Genomic DNA, 13,126 nt, shown 5'->3' with positions numbered 1-13,126 from the left:
GTGGAGCAGGTCTGGGTGTGACTCCGGATCCCCCAACATCAGGTGCCACCACCAAAGTTTCCTGCGTGTAGCCCATAGAACCCCAAAATCAACGGGACGAGTTCTGGTCACATACTCCCTCAAAATGACATCCTGGCCTTCTTCTGGAACTCCCTCCCCTCTCAGACTCTCAAGGTTTCCTCCAGCGTGTCGGTTCCCACAGAGCAGACCTTTGGTCTGAGACCTGACAGTCCAGATGCCACGCATGCTGCCGCGTGGCGGCGGTGTCGAGGCTTGGGACAAGAGGAGGCCCCACGGTGCGGGCTGGGGCGCCAGGCACCGCGCGGGCGCTGAGGGTGGGGGTGACCCCCACCCCGGGCCGCCGCCGCGCTCCCAGAAAGGGGACAGAACAAGAGGCAAGAAAAAAAAAAAAAAAAGCAGCAGCCTGTGGCACCCGGTATTCCCAGGCGGTCTCCCATCCAAGTACTAACCAGGCCCGACCCTGCTTAGCTTCCGAGACCAGACGAGATCGGGGGCGTTCAGGGTGGTGTGGCCCTAGACGGCGGCGGAGGGCGCCCCTGCCCCGCTCGAGAAGCCGAGCCTCTCTGGGCTTCCCCGCCGCCGCCTCCCGCCCCAGGCCCCGCGCCGGGCCGGGCCGGGCTGGTTGAGTTCGCCGGCCGGGTCCCGCTGGCTCCCAGGGACGGGGGTGATGGGCGGGGCGGGGCGGGGCGGGGCGGGGTGGGGGGCTGTCTCTCTATACACACACACACACACTCACACTCACTCACACTCACACAAGATGCGCCTCCACGGCTGGACTCGCCAAGGTGGAGCCCTCCCAGCCCCCCTCGTCTCCTCGCCCGGCCTCCTTCACCTACCCGCTGCCCACCCCCAGCGCGTCGCTGCCGCTGACTGCGCAGGCGCGGGACGCTCGCCCTTTGACCCCAGCCAGGGGCCGCCCTCCCCCACAACCCCTTTCAGCTGCGCCCCCCCCCTCGCCCTGTGGGTGGGCTGCCGCCTATTCCCCCGGGCCAGGGCTGGGGCACAGCCAGTGTATGGGGCGTCTCTCTCTGGGGATGTGTCCCATGGGTGGGGTGGGGTGGCGTGGTTTGGGGGGCGCTGAAGAAATCAGTCCCCTCCATCTCCTACCTCTGGAAAACGCCCAAGCCCGTGGAGAACTGCCGGCACCGCTTCGTGGGGGCCGGGACCCTCCTCCGTGTCCTCCTGTGGCCCAGTCCAAGGGGCCTGGGCCTGGCCGGGGCTGCATTGGACCCCGACCACCCTGGCGTGTGGACTCGCTAAAAATCGGCCATTAGATATTGGATTCCAGCTTCCTGGAGGTCATTTCACTAATGAGTGCACCGGAAAGAGTTTCCTAATCCATCTGTGAGGGTGGCAACTGAAAGAGAATTTTAAAGCTGACAGAATAGGCGAGGGAAGGCATAGGAGATTTCCACACCCAGCAAGGAAGACTGTCCCGAAATGGAAGAAAGAAACGAGCAAACAGAGACACCGGTAGCCCGCCCGGAAAAGAGTCTGCCCCTGAGAGAAAGCACCCTGACCAGGTTCACCCGTGGGTGGGTGGCGAGCTAGCGGCATTCAGAAGAGCGAGGCCCGCAGTCTGTGCGGAAGACACCTGCGCTCGGGTGTGTGTGGCGGCGCGATTCCCAAGCAGCTCTAGACGTTAAACCCAGGAGAAGCCAGGGAGTTCCCAACGCCCCAGGTGTCCTCAGCCCACGACTGGCTGCTGTGGGAATGCGAAGCCCGGCTCCTTGTCTCAGAGCGGGGTTCCCAGGAGGATCAGGCTGAAGCTGGGACTTGGCCTCAAAGTGTCCCCTCGCATGGCCACCCCCTTCCCCTTCCTGCTCCTCTACTCCTGGTGCCCCTCCATCCAGGGGCCAGACCTTAAAGAGTCACCGCAAGAGAATCCTGGTCCCAAAGGAGCCTTCTGGGGGACCGGTGCTGAGAGAGGTTGTGGGCATGGCCCGCTGGGGCTCTGCCCGACCCAGGGCTGAGAGATGCCACCTCCCAGCTCTGGGTCCCTGCAGGAAGTGTTGGCAAGCACAGGGCCGGTCCTCCAAAGGCCCAGGTGCAGGGAGCCCAGGCCAAGCAGCCTGTGGAAGAAGCCACTTGCCGTGCCACCCCGGGAACAGGACTGCAGGCCCCGGCCCTTCCCACCTCCTCCTCCTCCTCCTCCTCCTCCCCCCCGCCCCGCCCCCACAGGGCACAGGGCTCAGAGACACCTCAGACTCTTGCTACCCAAAGTGCAAAGGGCATCAGTTGCTCCTCCAACCCCCCCACCACCGCCCAGCAGACCACGTTGTCCAGCCAGCCCCCGGGCCTCCCTGGGGTGCCCAGCACAAAAGTGCAGACACCCACCGGACCCTCAGTCTCAGTTTTCGGAGGTTTTTGCCACTCTAAGGACCCGCAGGCCAGCTGGGCCTTCGGGCAGGACAGAGAGCCCCGGAATCCGACGTGGAGAGCTGCGTGTACGTCCCCATCAGGAGGCGGTCCCCACCTCCGCGGCTCTCCCCTTGCGGGGAGCGGCAGCCCAGCCGGCAGCCGCAGGGCCTCAGGGAAGACACCAGGCTGGGCCCCCGCGGCACAGCGGGGGCACGTCCCCCGCACTCACGCGACTTAGGGACGGCTGCTGGAGACTGCTGCGGCCACCCTGCTGCCGGGTTTCTGGAGGGCTTCCTGGAAGCAGCATCCACACCAAGCCCTTGGAAGGCCCAGGCGACGGAGGAGCCGGTCAGGCAGGGGCCGAGGACGGTGAGAGGCCGGGCGGGAAGGAGCGTGTCAGGCAGGGGCAGAGGACGGTGACCGGCCGGGCGGGGAGGAGCCGGTCAGGCGGGGGCCCAGGACAGTGACGGGCCTGGCCGGGGAGGAGTGCGTCAGGCAGGGGCAGAGGAGACGGGCTGGGTAAGGGTTAGGGTTACAGTTAGGGCACAATTCACAATCCCAAAGACGTGGAAGCGACCCGAGTGCCCATCCATCCAGGAGTGCATCAATAAAATGTGGCGCGTGGACACCACGGAGTGCCATTCGGCTGTGAGGAGCAGCGGTGAGAGGGCGCCTCTCGTGTTCTCCTGGCCAGAGCTGGAACCCGTTCCAGTAAACCAAGTATCCCAAGAATGGACACACGAGCACCACGTGAGCGCGCTCACCAGCAAATTGGTACGAACGGATGGACGCCTAAGTGGACAGAGAGGAATCACCTTCATCGGGTGGGTGTCGGGCGGGTGGGGGGAGGGGAGGGGCATACACATCCATTAGGCATGGGGTGGGTGCGCACCGACTGGGGGATGGGCGCACTTGAAGCTCTGACCCGAGGGGGGAGGCTTGGAGAGGGCAAGGCACCCGACCTTAACATTGGTACCCCCACAATACGCTGGAACAACATGAGAGGTATATGAATAAGAACACAGGGGGGGCCGGGCGCGGTGGCTCACGCCTGTAATCCTAGCTCTCTGGGAGGCCGAGGCGGGCGGATTGCTCCAGGTCAGGAGTTCGAAACCAGCCTGAGCAAGAGCGAGACCCCGTCTCTACTAAAAATAGAAAGAAATTAATTGGCCAACTAATATATATAGAAAAACACAGCCGGGCGTGGTGGTGCATGCCTGTAGTCCCAACTACTCGGGAGGCTGAGGCAGCAGGATTGCTTGAGCCCGGAGATTGAGGTTGCTGTGAGCTAGGCTGACGCCATGGCACTCACTCTAGCCTGGGCAGCAAAACGAGACTCTGTCTCAAAAAAAAAAAAAAAAAAAGAACACAGGGGGGAGGGCGGCACGGGCAACACATGTCACCTGAATACTTGTACTCCCATCATCTGCTTGAAAAGAGAGAGAAAAGAAAATGCAATCCTAGAGGTAAGAGACACTTTTTAAAAATAATGAATCCGAAGAGAAAAGTAAAAGGAGGCCTGTGGAGCAGGTCTGGGTGTGACTCCGGATCCCCCAACATCAGGTGCCACCACCAAAGTTTCCTGCGTGTAGCCCATAGAACCCCAAAATCAACGGGACGAGTTCTGGTCACATACTCCCTCAAAATGACATCCTGGCCTTCTTCTGGAACTCCCTCCCCTCTCAGACTCTCAAGGTTTCCTCCAGCGTGTCGGTTCCCACAGAGCAGACCTTTGGTCTGAGACCTGACGGTCCAGATGCCACGCATGCTGCCGCGTGGCGGCGGTGTCGAGGCTTGGGACAAGAGGAGGCCCCACGGTGCGGGCTGGGGCGCCAGGCACCGCGCGGGCGCTGAGGGTGGGGGTGACCCCCACCCCGGGCCGCCGCCGCGCTCCCAGAAAGGGGACAGAACAAGAGGCAAGAAAAAAAAAAAAAAAAGCAGCAGCCTGTGGCACCCGGTATTCCCAGGCGGTCTCCCATCCAAGTACTAACCAGGCCCGACCCTGCTTAGCTTCCGAGACCAGACGAGATCGGGGGCGTTCAGGGTGGTGTGGCCCTAGACGGCGGCGGAGGGCGCCCCTGCCCCGCTCGAGAAGCCGAGCCTCTCTGGGCTTCCCCGCCGCCGCCTCCCGCCCCAGGCCCCGCGCCGGGCCGGGCCGGGCTGGTTGAGTTCGCCGGCCGGGTCCCGCTGGCTCCCAGGGACGGGGGTGATGGGCGGGGCGGGGCGGGGCGGGGCGGGGTGGGGGGCTGTCTCTCTATACACACACACACACACTCACACTCACTCACACTCACACAAGATGCGCCTCCACGGCTGGACTCGCCAAGGTGGAGCCCTCCCAGCCCCCCTCGTCTCCTCGCCCGGCCTCCTTCACCTACCCGCTGCCCACCCCCAGCGCGTCGCTGCCGCTGACTGCGCAGGCGCGGGACGCTCGCCCTTTGACCCCAGCCAGGGGCCGCCCTCCCCCACAACCCCTTTCAGCTGCGCCCCCCCCCTCGCCCTGTGGGTGGGCTGCCGCCTATTCCCCCGGGCCAGGGCTGGGGCACAGCCAGTGTATGGGGCGTCTCTCTCTGGGGATGTGTCCCATGGGTGGGGTGGGGTGGCGTGGTTTGGGGGGCGCTGAAGAAATCAGTCCCCTCCATCTCCTACCTCTGGAAAACGCCCAAGCCCGTGGAGAACTGCCGGCACCGCTTCGTGGGGGCCGGGACCCTCCTCCGTGTCCTCCTGTGGCCCAGTCCAAGGGGCCTGGGCCTGGCCGGGGCTGCATTGGACCCCGACCACCCTGGCGTGTGGACTCGCTAAAAATCGGCCATTAGATATTGGATTCCAGCTTCCTGGAGGTCATTTCACTAATGAGTGCACCGGAAAGAGTTTCCTAATCCATCTGTGAGGGTGGCAACTGAAAGAGAATTTTAAAGCTGACAGAATAGGCGAGGGAAGGCATAGGAGATTTCCACACCCAGCAAGGAAGACTGTCCCGAAATGGAAGAAAGAAACGAGCAAACAGAGACACCGGTAGCCCGCCCGGAAAAGAGTCTGCCCCTGAGAGAAAGCACCCTGACCAGGTTCACCCGTGGGTGGGTGGCGAGCTAGCGGCATTCAGAAGAGCGAGGCCCGCAGTCTGTGCGGAAGACACCTGCGCTCGGGTGTGTGTGGCGGCGCGATTCACAAGCAGCTCTAGACGTTAAACCCAGGAGAAGCCAGGGAGTTCCCAACGCCCCAGGTGTCCTCAGCCCACGACTGGCTGCTGTGGGAATGCGAAGCCCGGCTCCTTGTCTCAGAGCGGGGTTCCCAGGAGGATCAGGCTGAAGCTGGGACTTGGCCTCAAAGTGTCCCCTCGCATGGCCACCCCCTTCCCCTTCCTGCTCCTCTACTCCTGGTGCCCCTCCATCCAGGGGCCAGACCTTAAAGAGTCACCGCAAGAGAATCCTGGTCCCAAAGGAGCCTTCTGGGGGACCGGTGCTGAGAGAGGTTGTGGGCATGGCCCGCTGGGGCTCTGCCCGACCCAGGGCTGAGAGATGCCACCTCCCAGCTCTGGGTCCCTGCAGGAAGTGTTGGCAAGCACAGGGCCGGTCCTCCAAAGGCCCAGGTGCAGGGAGCCCAGGCCAAGCAGCCTGTGGAAGAAGCCACTTGCCGTGCCACCCCGGGAACAGGACTGCAGGCCCCGGCCCTTCCCACCTCCTCCTCCTCCTCCTCCTCCTCCCCCCCGCCCCGCCCCCACAGGGCACAGGGCTCAGAGACACCTCAGACTCTTGCTACCCAAAGTGCAAAGGGCATCAGTTGCTCCTCCAACCCCCCCACCACCGCCCAGCAGACCACGTTGTCCAGCCAGCCCCCGGGCCTCCCTGGGGTGCCCAGCACAAAAGTGCAGACACCCACCGGACCCTCAGTCTCAGTTTTCGGAGGTTTTTGCCACTCTAAGGACCCGCAGGCCAGCTGGGCCTTCGGGCAGGACAGAGAGCCCCGGAATCCGACGTGGAGAGCTGCGTGTACGTCCCCATCAGGAGGCGGTCCCCACCTCCGCGGCTCTCCCCTTGCGGGGAGCGGCAGCCCAGCCGGCAGCCGCAGGGCCTCAGGGAAGACACCAGGCTGGGCCCCCGCGGCACAGCGGGGGCACGTCCCCCGCACTCACGCGACTTAGGGACGGCTGCTGGAGACTGCTGCGGCCACCCTGCTGCCGGGTTTCTGGAGGGCTTCCTGGAAGCAGCATCCACACCAAGCCCTTGGAAGGCCCAGGCGACGGAGGAGCCGGTCAGGCAGGGGCCGAGGACGGTGAGAGGCCGGGCGGGAAGGAGCGTGTCAGGCAGGGGCAGAGGACGGTGACCGGCCGGGCGGGGAGGAGCCGGTCAGGCGGGGGCCCAGGACAGTGACGGGCCTGGCCGGGGAGGAGTGCGTCAGGCAGGGGCAGAGGAGACGGGCTGGGTAAGGGTTAGGGTTACAGTTAGGGCACAATTCACAATCCCAAAGACGTGGAAGCGACCCGAGTGCCCATCCATCCAGGAGTGCATCAATAAAATGTGGCGCGTGGACACCACGGAGTGCCATTCGGCTGTGAGGAGCAGCGGTGAGAGGGCGCCTCTCGTGTTCTCCTGGCCAGAGCTGGAACCCGTTCCAGTAAACCAAGTATCCCAAGAATGGACACACGAGCACCACGTGAGCGCGCTCACCAGCAAATTGGTACGAACGGATGGACGCCTAAGTGGACAGAGAGGAATCACCTTCATCGGGTGGGTGTCGGGCGGGTGGGGGGAGGGGAGGGGCATACACATCCATTAGGCATGGGGTGGGTGCGCACCGACTGGGGGATGGGCGCACTTGAAGCTCTGACCCGAGGGGGGAGGCTTGGAGAGGGCAAGGCACCCGACCTTAACATTGGTACCCCCACAATACGCTGGAACAACATGAGAGGTATATGAATAAGAACACAGGGGGGGCCGGGCGCGGTGGCTCACGCCTGTAATCCTAGCTCTCTGGGAGGCCGAGGCGGGCGGATTGCTCCAGGTCAGGAGTTCGAAACCAGCCTGAGCAAGAGCGAGACCCCGTCTCTACTAAAAATAGAAAGAAATTAATTGGCCAACTAATATATATAGAAAAACACAGCCGGGCGTGGTGGTGCATGCCTGTAGTCCCAACTACTCGGGAGGCTGAGGCAGCAGGATTGCTTGAGCCCGGAGATTGAGGTTGCTGTGAGCTAGGCTGACGCCATGGCACTCACTCTAGCCTGGGCAGCAAAACGAGACTCTGTCTCAAAAAAAAAAAAAAAAAAAGAACACAGGGGGGAGGGCGGCACGGGCAACACATGTCACCTGAATACTTGTACTCCCATCATCTGCTTGAAAAGAGAGAGAAAAGAAAATGCAATCCTAGAGGTAAGAGACACTTTTTAAAAATAATGAATCCGAAGAGAAAAGTAAAAGGAGGCCTGTGGAGCAGGTCTGGGTGTGACTCCGGATCCCCCAACATCAGGTGCCACCACCAAAGTTTCCTGCGTGTAGCCCATAGAACCCCAAAATCAACGGGACGAGTTCTGGTCACATACTCCCTCAAAATGACATCCTGGCCTTCTTCTGGAACTCCCTCCCCTCTCAGACTCTCAAGGTTTCCTCCAGCGTGTCGGTTCCCACAGAGCAGACCTTTGGTCTGAGACCTGACGGTCCAGATGCCACGCATGCTGCCGCGTGGCGGCGGTGTCGAGGCTTGGGACAAGAGGAGGCCCCACGGTGCGGGCTGGGGCGCCAGGCACCGCGCGGGCGCTGAGGGTGGGGGTGACCCCCACCCCGGGCCGCCGCCGCGCTCCCAGAAAGGGGACAGAACAAGAGGCAAGAAAAAAAAAAAAAAAAGCAGCAGCCTGTGGCACCCGGTATTCCCAGGCGGTCTCCCATCCAAGTACTAACCAGGCCCGACCCTGCTTAGCTTCCGAGACCAGACGAGATCGGGGGCGTTCAGGGTGGTGTGGCCCTAGACGGCGGCGGAGGGCGCCCCTGCCCCGCTCGAGAAGCCGAGCCTCTCTGGGCTTCCCCGCCGCCGCCTCCCGCCCCAGGCCCCGCGCCGGGCCGGGCCGGGCTGGTTGAGTTCGCCGGCCGGGTCCCGCTGGCTCCCAGGGACGGGGGTGATGGGCGGGGCGGGGCGGGGCGGGGCGGGGTGGGGGGGCTGTCTCTCTATACACACACACACACACTCACACTCACTCACACTCACACAAGATGCGCCTCCACGGCTGGACTCGCCAAGGTGGAGCCCTCCCAGCCCCCCTCGTCTCCTCGCCCGGCCTCCTTCACCTACCCGCTGCCCACCCCCAGCGCGTCGCTGCCGCTGACTGCGCAGGCGCGGGACGCTCGCCCTTTGACCCCAGCCAGGGGCCGCCCTCCCCCACAACCCCTTTCAGCTGCGCCCCCCCCCTCGCCCTGTGGGTGGGCTGCCGCCTATTCCCCCGGGCCAGGGCTGGGGCACAGCCAGTGTATGGGGCGTCTCTCTCTGGGGATGTGTCCCATGGGTGGGGTGGGGTGGCGTGGTTTGGGGGGCGCTGAAGAAATCAGTCCCCTCCATCTCCTACCTCTGGAAAACGCCCAAGCCCGTGGAGAACTGCCGGCACCGCTTCGTGGGGGCCGGGACCCTCCTCCGTGTCCTCCTGTGGCCCAGTCCAAGGGGCCTGGGCCTGGCCGGGGCTGCATTGGACCCCGACCACCCTGGCGTGTGGACTCGCTAAAAATCGGCCATTAGATATTGGATTCCAGCTTCCTGGAGGTCATTTCACTAATGAGTGCACCGGAAAGAGTTTCCTAATCCATCTGTGAGGGTGGCAACTGAAAGAGAATTTTAAAGCTGACAGAATAGGCGAGGGAAGGCATAGGAGATTTCCACACCCAGCAAGGAAGACTTTCCCGAAATGGAAGAAAGAAACGAGCAAACAGAGACACCGGTAGCCCGCCCGGAAAAGAGTCTGCCCCTGAGAGAAAGCACCCTGACCAGGTTCACCCGTGGGTGGGTGGCGAGCTAGCGGCATTCAGAAGAGCGAGGCCCGCAGTCTGTGCGGAAGACACCTGCGCTCGGGTGTGTGTGGCGGCGCGATTCCCAAGCAGCTCTAGACGTTAAACCCAGGAGAAGCCAGGGAGTTCCCAACGCCCCAGGTGTCCTCAGCCCACGACTGGCTGCTGTGGGAATGCGAAGCCCGGCTCCTTGTCTCAGAGCGGGGTTCCCAGGAGGATCAGGCTGAAGCTGGGACTTGGCCTCAAAGTGTCCCCTCGCATGGCCACCCCCTTCCCCTTCCTGCTCCTCTACTCCTGGTGCCCCTCCATCCAGGGGCCAGACCTTAAAGAGTCACCGCAAGAGAATCCTGGTCCCAAAGGAGCCTTCTGGGGGACCGGTGCTGAGAGAGGTTGTGGGCATGGCCCGCTGGGGCTCTGCCCGACCCAGGGCTGAGAGATGCCACCTCCCAGCTCTGGGTCCCTGCAGGAAGTGTTGGCAAGCACAGGGCCGGTCCTCCAAAGGCCCAGGTGCAGGGAGCCCAGGCCAAGCAGCCTGTGGAAGAAGCCACTTGCCGTGCCACCCCGGGAACAGGACTGCAGGCCCCGGCCCTTCCCACCTCCTCCTCCTCCTCCTCCTCCTCCCCCCCGCCCCGCCCCCACAGGGCACAGGGCTCAGAGACACCTCAGACTCTTGCTACCCAAAGTGCAAAGGGCATCAGTTGCTCCTCCAACCCCCCCACCACCGCCCAGCAGACCACGTTGTCCAGCCAGCCCCCGGGCCTCCCTGGGGTGCCCAGCACAAAAGTGCAGACACCCACCGGACCCTCAGTCTCAGTTTTCGGAGGTTTTTGCCACTCTAAGGACCCGCAGGCCAGCTGGGCCTTCGGGCAGGACAGAGAGCCCCGGAATCCGACGTGGAGAGCTGCGTGTACGTCCCCATCAGGAGGCGGTCCCCACCTCCGCGGCTCTCCCCTTGCGGGGAGCGGCAGCCCAGCCGGCAGCCGCAGGGCCTCAGGGAAGACACCAGGCTGGGCCCCCGCGGCACAGCGGGGGCACGTCCCCCGCACTCACGCGACTTAGGGACGGCTGCTGGAGACTGCTGCGGCCACCCTGCTGCCGGGTTTCTGGAGGGCTTCCTGGAAGCAGCATCCACACCAAGCCCTTGGAAGGCCCAGGCGACGGAGGAGCCGGTCAGGCAGGGGCCGAGGACGGTGAGAGGCCGGGCGGGAAGGAGCGTGTCAGGCAGGGGCAGAGGACGGTGACCGGCCGGGCGGGGAGGAGCCGGTCAGGCGGGGGCCCAGGACAGTGACGGGCCTGGCCGGGGAGGAGTGCGTCAGGCAGGGGCAGAGGAGACGGGCTGGGTAAGGGTTAGGGTTACAGTTAGGGCACAATTCACAATCCCAAAGACGTGGAAGCGACCCGAGTGCCCATCCATCCAGGAGTGCATCAATAAAATGTGGCGCGTGGACACCACGGAGTGCCATTCGGCTGTGAGGAGCAGCGGTGAGAGGGCGCCTCTCGTGTTCTCCTGGCCAGAGCTGGAACCCGTTCCAGTAAGCCAAGTATCCCAAGAATGGACACACGGGCACCACGTGAGCGCGCTCACCAGCAAACTGGTACGAACGGATGGACGCCTAAGTGGACAGAGAGGAATCACCTTCATCGGGTGGGTGTCGGGCGGGCGGGTGGGGGGAGGGGAGGGGCATACACATCCATTAGGCATGGGGTGGGTGCGCACCGACTGGGGGATGGGCGCACTTGAAGCTCTGACCCGAGGGGGGAGGCTTGGAGAGGGCAAGGCACCCGACCTTAACATTGGTACCCCCACAATACGCTGGAACAACATGAGAGGTATATGAATAAGAACACAGGGGGGGCCGGGCGCGGTGGCTCACGCCTGTAATCCTAGCTCTCTGGGAGGCCGAGGCGGGCGGATTGCTCCAGGTCAGGAGTTCGAAACCAGCCTGAGCAAGAGCGAGACCCCGTCTCTACTAAAAATAGAAAGAAATTAATTGGCCAACTAATATATATAGAAAAACACAGCCGGGCGTGGTGGTGCATGCCTGTAGTCCCAACTACTCGGGAGGCTGAGGCAGCAGGATTGCTTGAGCCCGGAGATTGAGGTTGCTGTGAGCTAGGCTGACGCCATGGCACTCACTCTAGCCTGGGCAGCAAAACGAGACTCTGTCTCAAAAAAAAAAAAAAAAAAAGAACACAGGGGGGAGGGCGGCACGGGCAACACATGTCACCTGAATACTTGTACTCCCACCATCTGCTTGAAAAGAGAGAGAAAAGAAAATGCAATCCTAGAGGTAAGAGACACTTTTTAAAAATAATGAATCCGAAGAGAAAAGTAAAAGGAGGCCTGTGGAGCAGGTCTGGGTGTGACTCCGGATCCCCCAACATCAGGTGCCACCACCAAAGTTTCCTGCGTGTAGCCCATAGAACCCCAAAATCAACGGGACGAGTTCTGGTCACATACTCCCTCAAAATGACATCCTGGCCTTCTTCTGGAACTCCCTCCCCTCTCAGACTCTCAAGGTTTCCTCCAGCGTGTCGGTTCCCACAGAGCAGACCTTTGGTCTGAGACCTGACAGTCCAGATGCCACGCATGCTGCCGCGTGGCGGCGGTGTCGAGGCTTGGGACAAGAGGAGGCCCCACGGTGCGGGCTGGGGCGCCAGGCACCGCGCGGGCGCTGAGGGTGGGGGTGACCCCCACCCCGGGCCGCCGCCGCGCTCCCAGAAAGGGGACAGAACAAGAGGCAAGAAAAAAAAAAAAAAAAAGCAGCAGCCTGTGGCACCCGGTATTCCCAGGCGGTCTCCCATCCAAGTACTAACCAGGCCCGACCCTGCTTAGCTTCCGAGACCAGACGAGATCGGGGGCGTTCAGGGTGGTGTGGCCCTAGACGGCGGCGGAGGGCGCCCCTGCCCCGCTCGAGAAGCCGAGCCTCTCTGGGCTTCCCCGCCGCCGCCTCCCGCCCCAGGCCCCGCGCCGGGCCGGGCCGGGCTGGTTGAGTTCGCCGGCCGGGTCCCGCTGGCTCCCAGGGACGGGGGTGATGGGCGGGGCGGGGCGGGGCGGGGCGGGGTGGGGGGCTGTCTCTCTATACACACACACACACACTCACACTCACTCACACTCACACAAGATGCGCCTCCACGGCTGGACTCGCCAAGGTGGAGCCCTCCCAGCCCCCCTCGTCTCCTCGCCCGGCCTCCTTCACCTACCCGCTGCCCACCCCCAGCGCGTCGCTGCCGCTGACTGCGCAGGCGCGGGACGCTCGCCCTTTGACCCCAGCCAGGGGCCGCCCTCCCCCACAACCCCTTTCAGCTGCGCCCCCCCCCTCGCCCTGTGGGTGGGCTGCCGCCTATTCCCCCGGGCCAGGGCTGGGGCACAGCCAGTGTATGGGGCGTCTCTCTCTGGGGATGTGTCCCATGGGTGGGGTGGGGTGGCGTGGTTTGGGGGGCGCTGAAGAAATCAGTCCCCTCCATCTCCTACCTCTGGAAAACGCCCAAGCCCGTGGAGAACTGCCGGCACCGCTTCGTGGGGGCCGGGACCCTCCTCCGTGTCCTCCTGTGGCCCAGTCCAAGGGGCCTGGGCCTGGCCGGGGCTGCATTGGACCCCGACCACCCTGGCGTGTGGACTCGCTAAAAATCGGCCATTAGATATTGGATTCCAGCTTCCTGGAGGTCATTTCACTAATGAGTGCACCGGAAAGAGTTTCCTAATCCATCTGTGAGGGTGGCAACTGAAAGAGAATTTTAAAGCTGACAGAATAGGC

At 63.3% G+C, this 13,126-nt stretch overlaps 4 non-coding genes across 4 annotated transcripts; all 4 read right to left on the bottom strand.

Moving 5' to 3' along the window:
• Positions 1–421: 421 nt before the first annotated feature.
• LOC142867167 (5S ribosomal RNA) lies at positions 422–540 on the bottom strand. The gene has a single exon (XR_012916894.1). It is a non-coding gene; the product is annotated as a 5S ribosomal RNA (ribosomal RNA).
• A 3,784-nt stretch (positions 541–4,324) lies between these two features.
• LOC142867166 (5S ribosomal RNA) lies at positions 4,325–4,443 on the bottom strand. Its single transcript, XR_012916893.1, has one exon. It is a non-coding gene; the product is annotated as a 5S ribosomal RNA (ribosomal RNA).
• Positions 4,444–8,227: 3,784 nt separating this feature from the next.
• LOC142867165 (5S ribosomal RNA) lies at positions 8,228–8,346 on the bottom strand. The gene has a single exon (XR_012916892.1). It is a non-coding gene; the product is annotated as a 5S ribosomal RNA (ribosomal RNA).
• A 3,790-nt stretch (positions 8,347–12,136) lies between these two features.
• On the bottom strand, positions 12,137–12,255 carry LOC142867163 (5S ribosomal RNA). Its single transcript, XR_012916890.1, has one exon. It is a non-coding gene; the product is annotated as a 5S ribosomal RNA (ribosomal RNA).
• Between the last annotated feature and the right edge of the window lie 871 nt (positions 12,256–13,126).

Source organism: Microcebus murinus, unplaced genomic scaffold (genome assembly GCF_040939455.1).
Source record: "Microcebus murinus isolate Inina unplaced genomic scaffold, M.murinus_Inina_mat1.0 scaf013_hap2_Mmur4.0, whole genome shotgun sequence".
NCBI classification, from domain to species: domain Eukaryota; kingdom Metazoa; phylum Chordata; class Mammalia; order Primates; family Cheirogaleidae; genus Microcebus; species Microcebus murinus.
The sequence above is the reverse complement of the archived record's forward strand: the minus strand, read 5'-3'. Positions and strand labels throughout refer to the sequence as shown.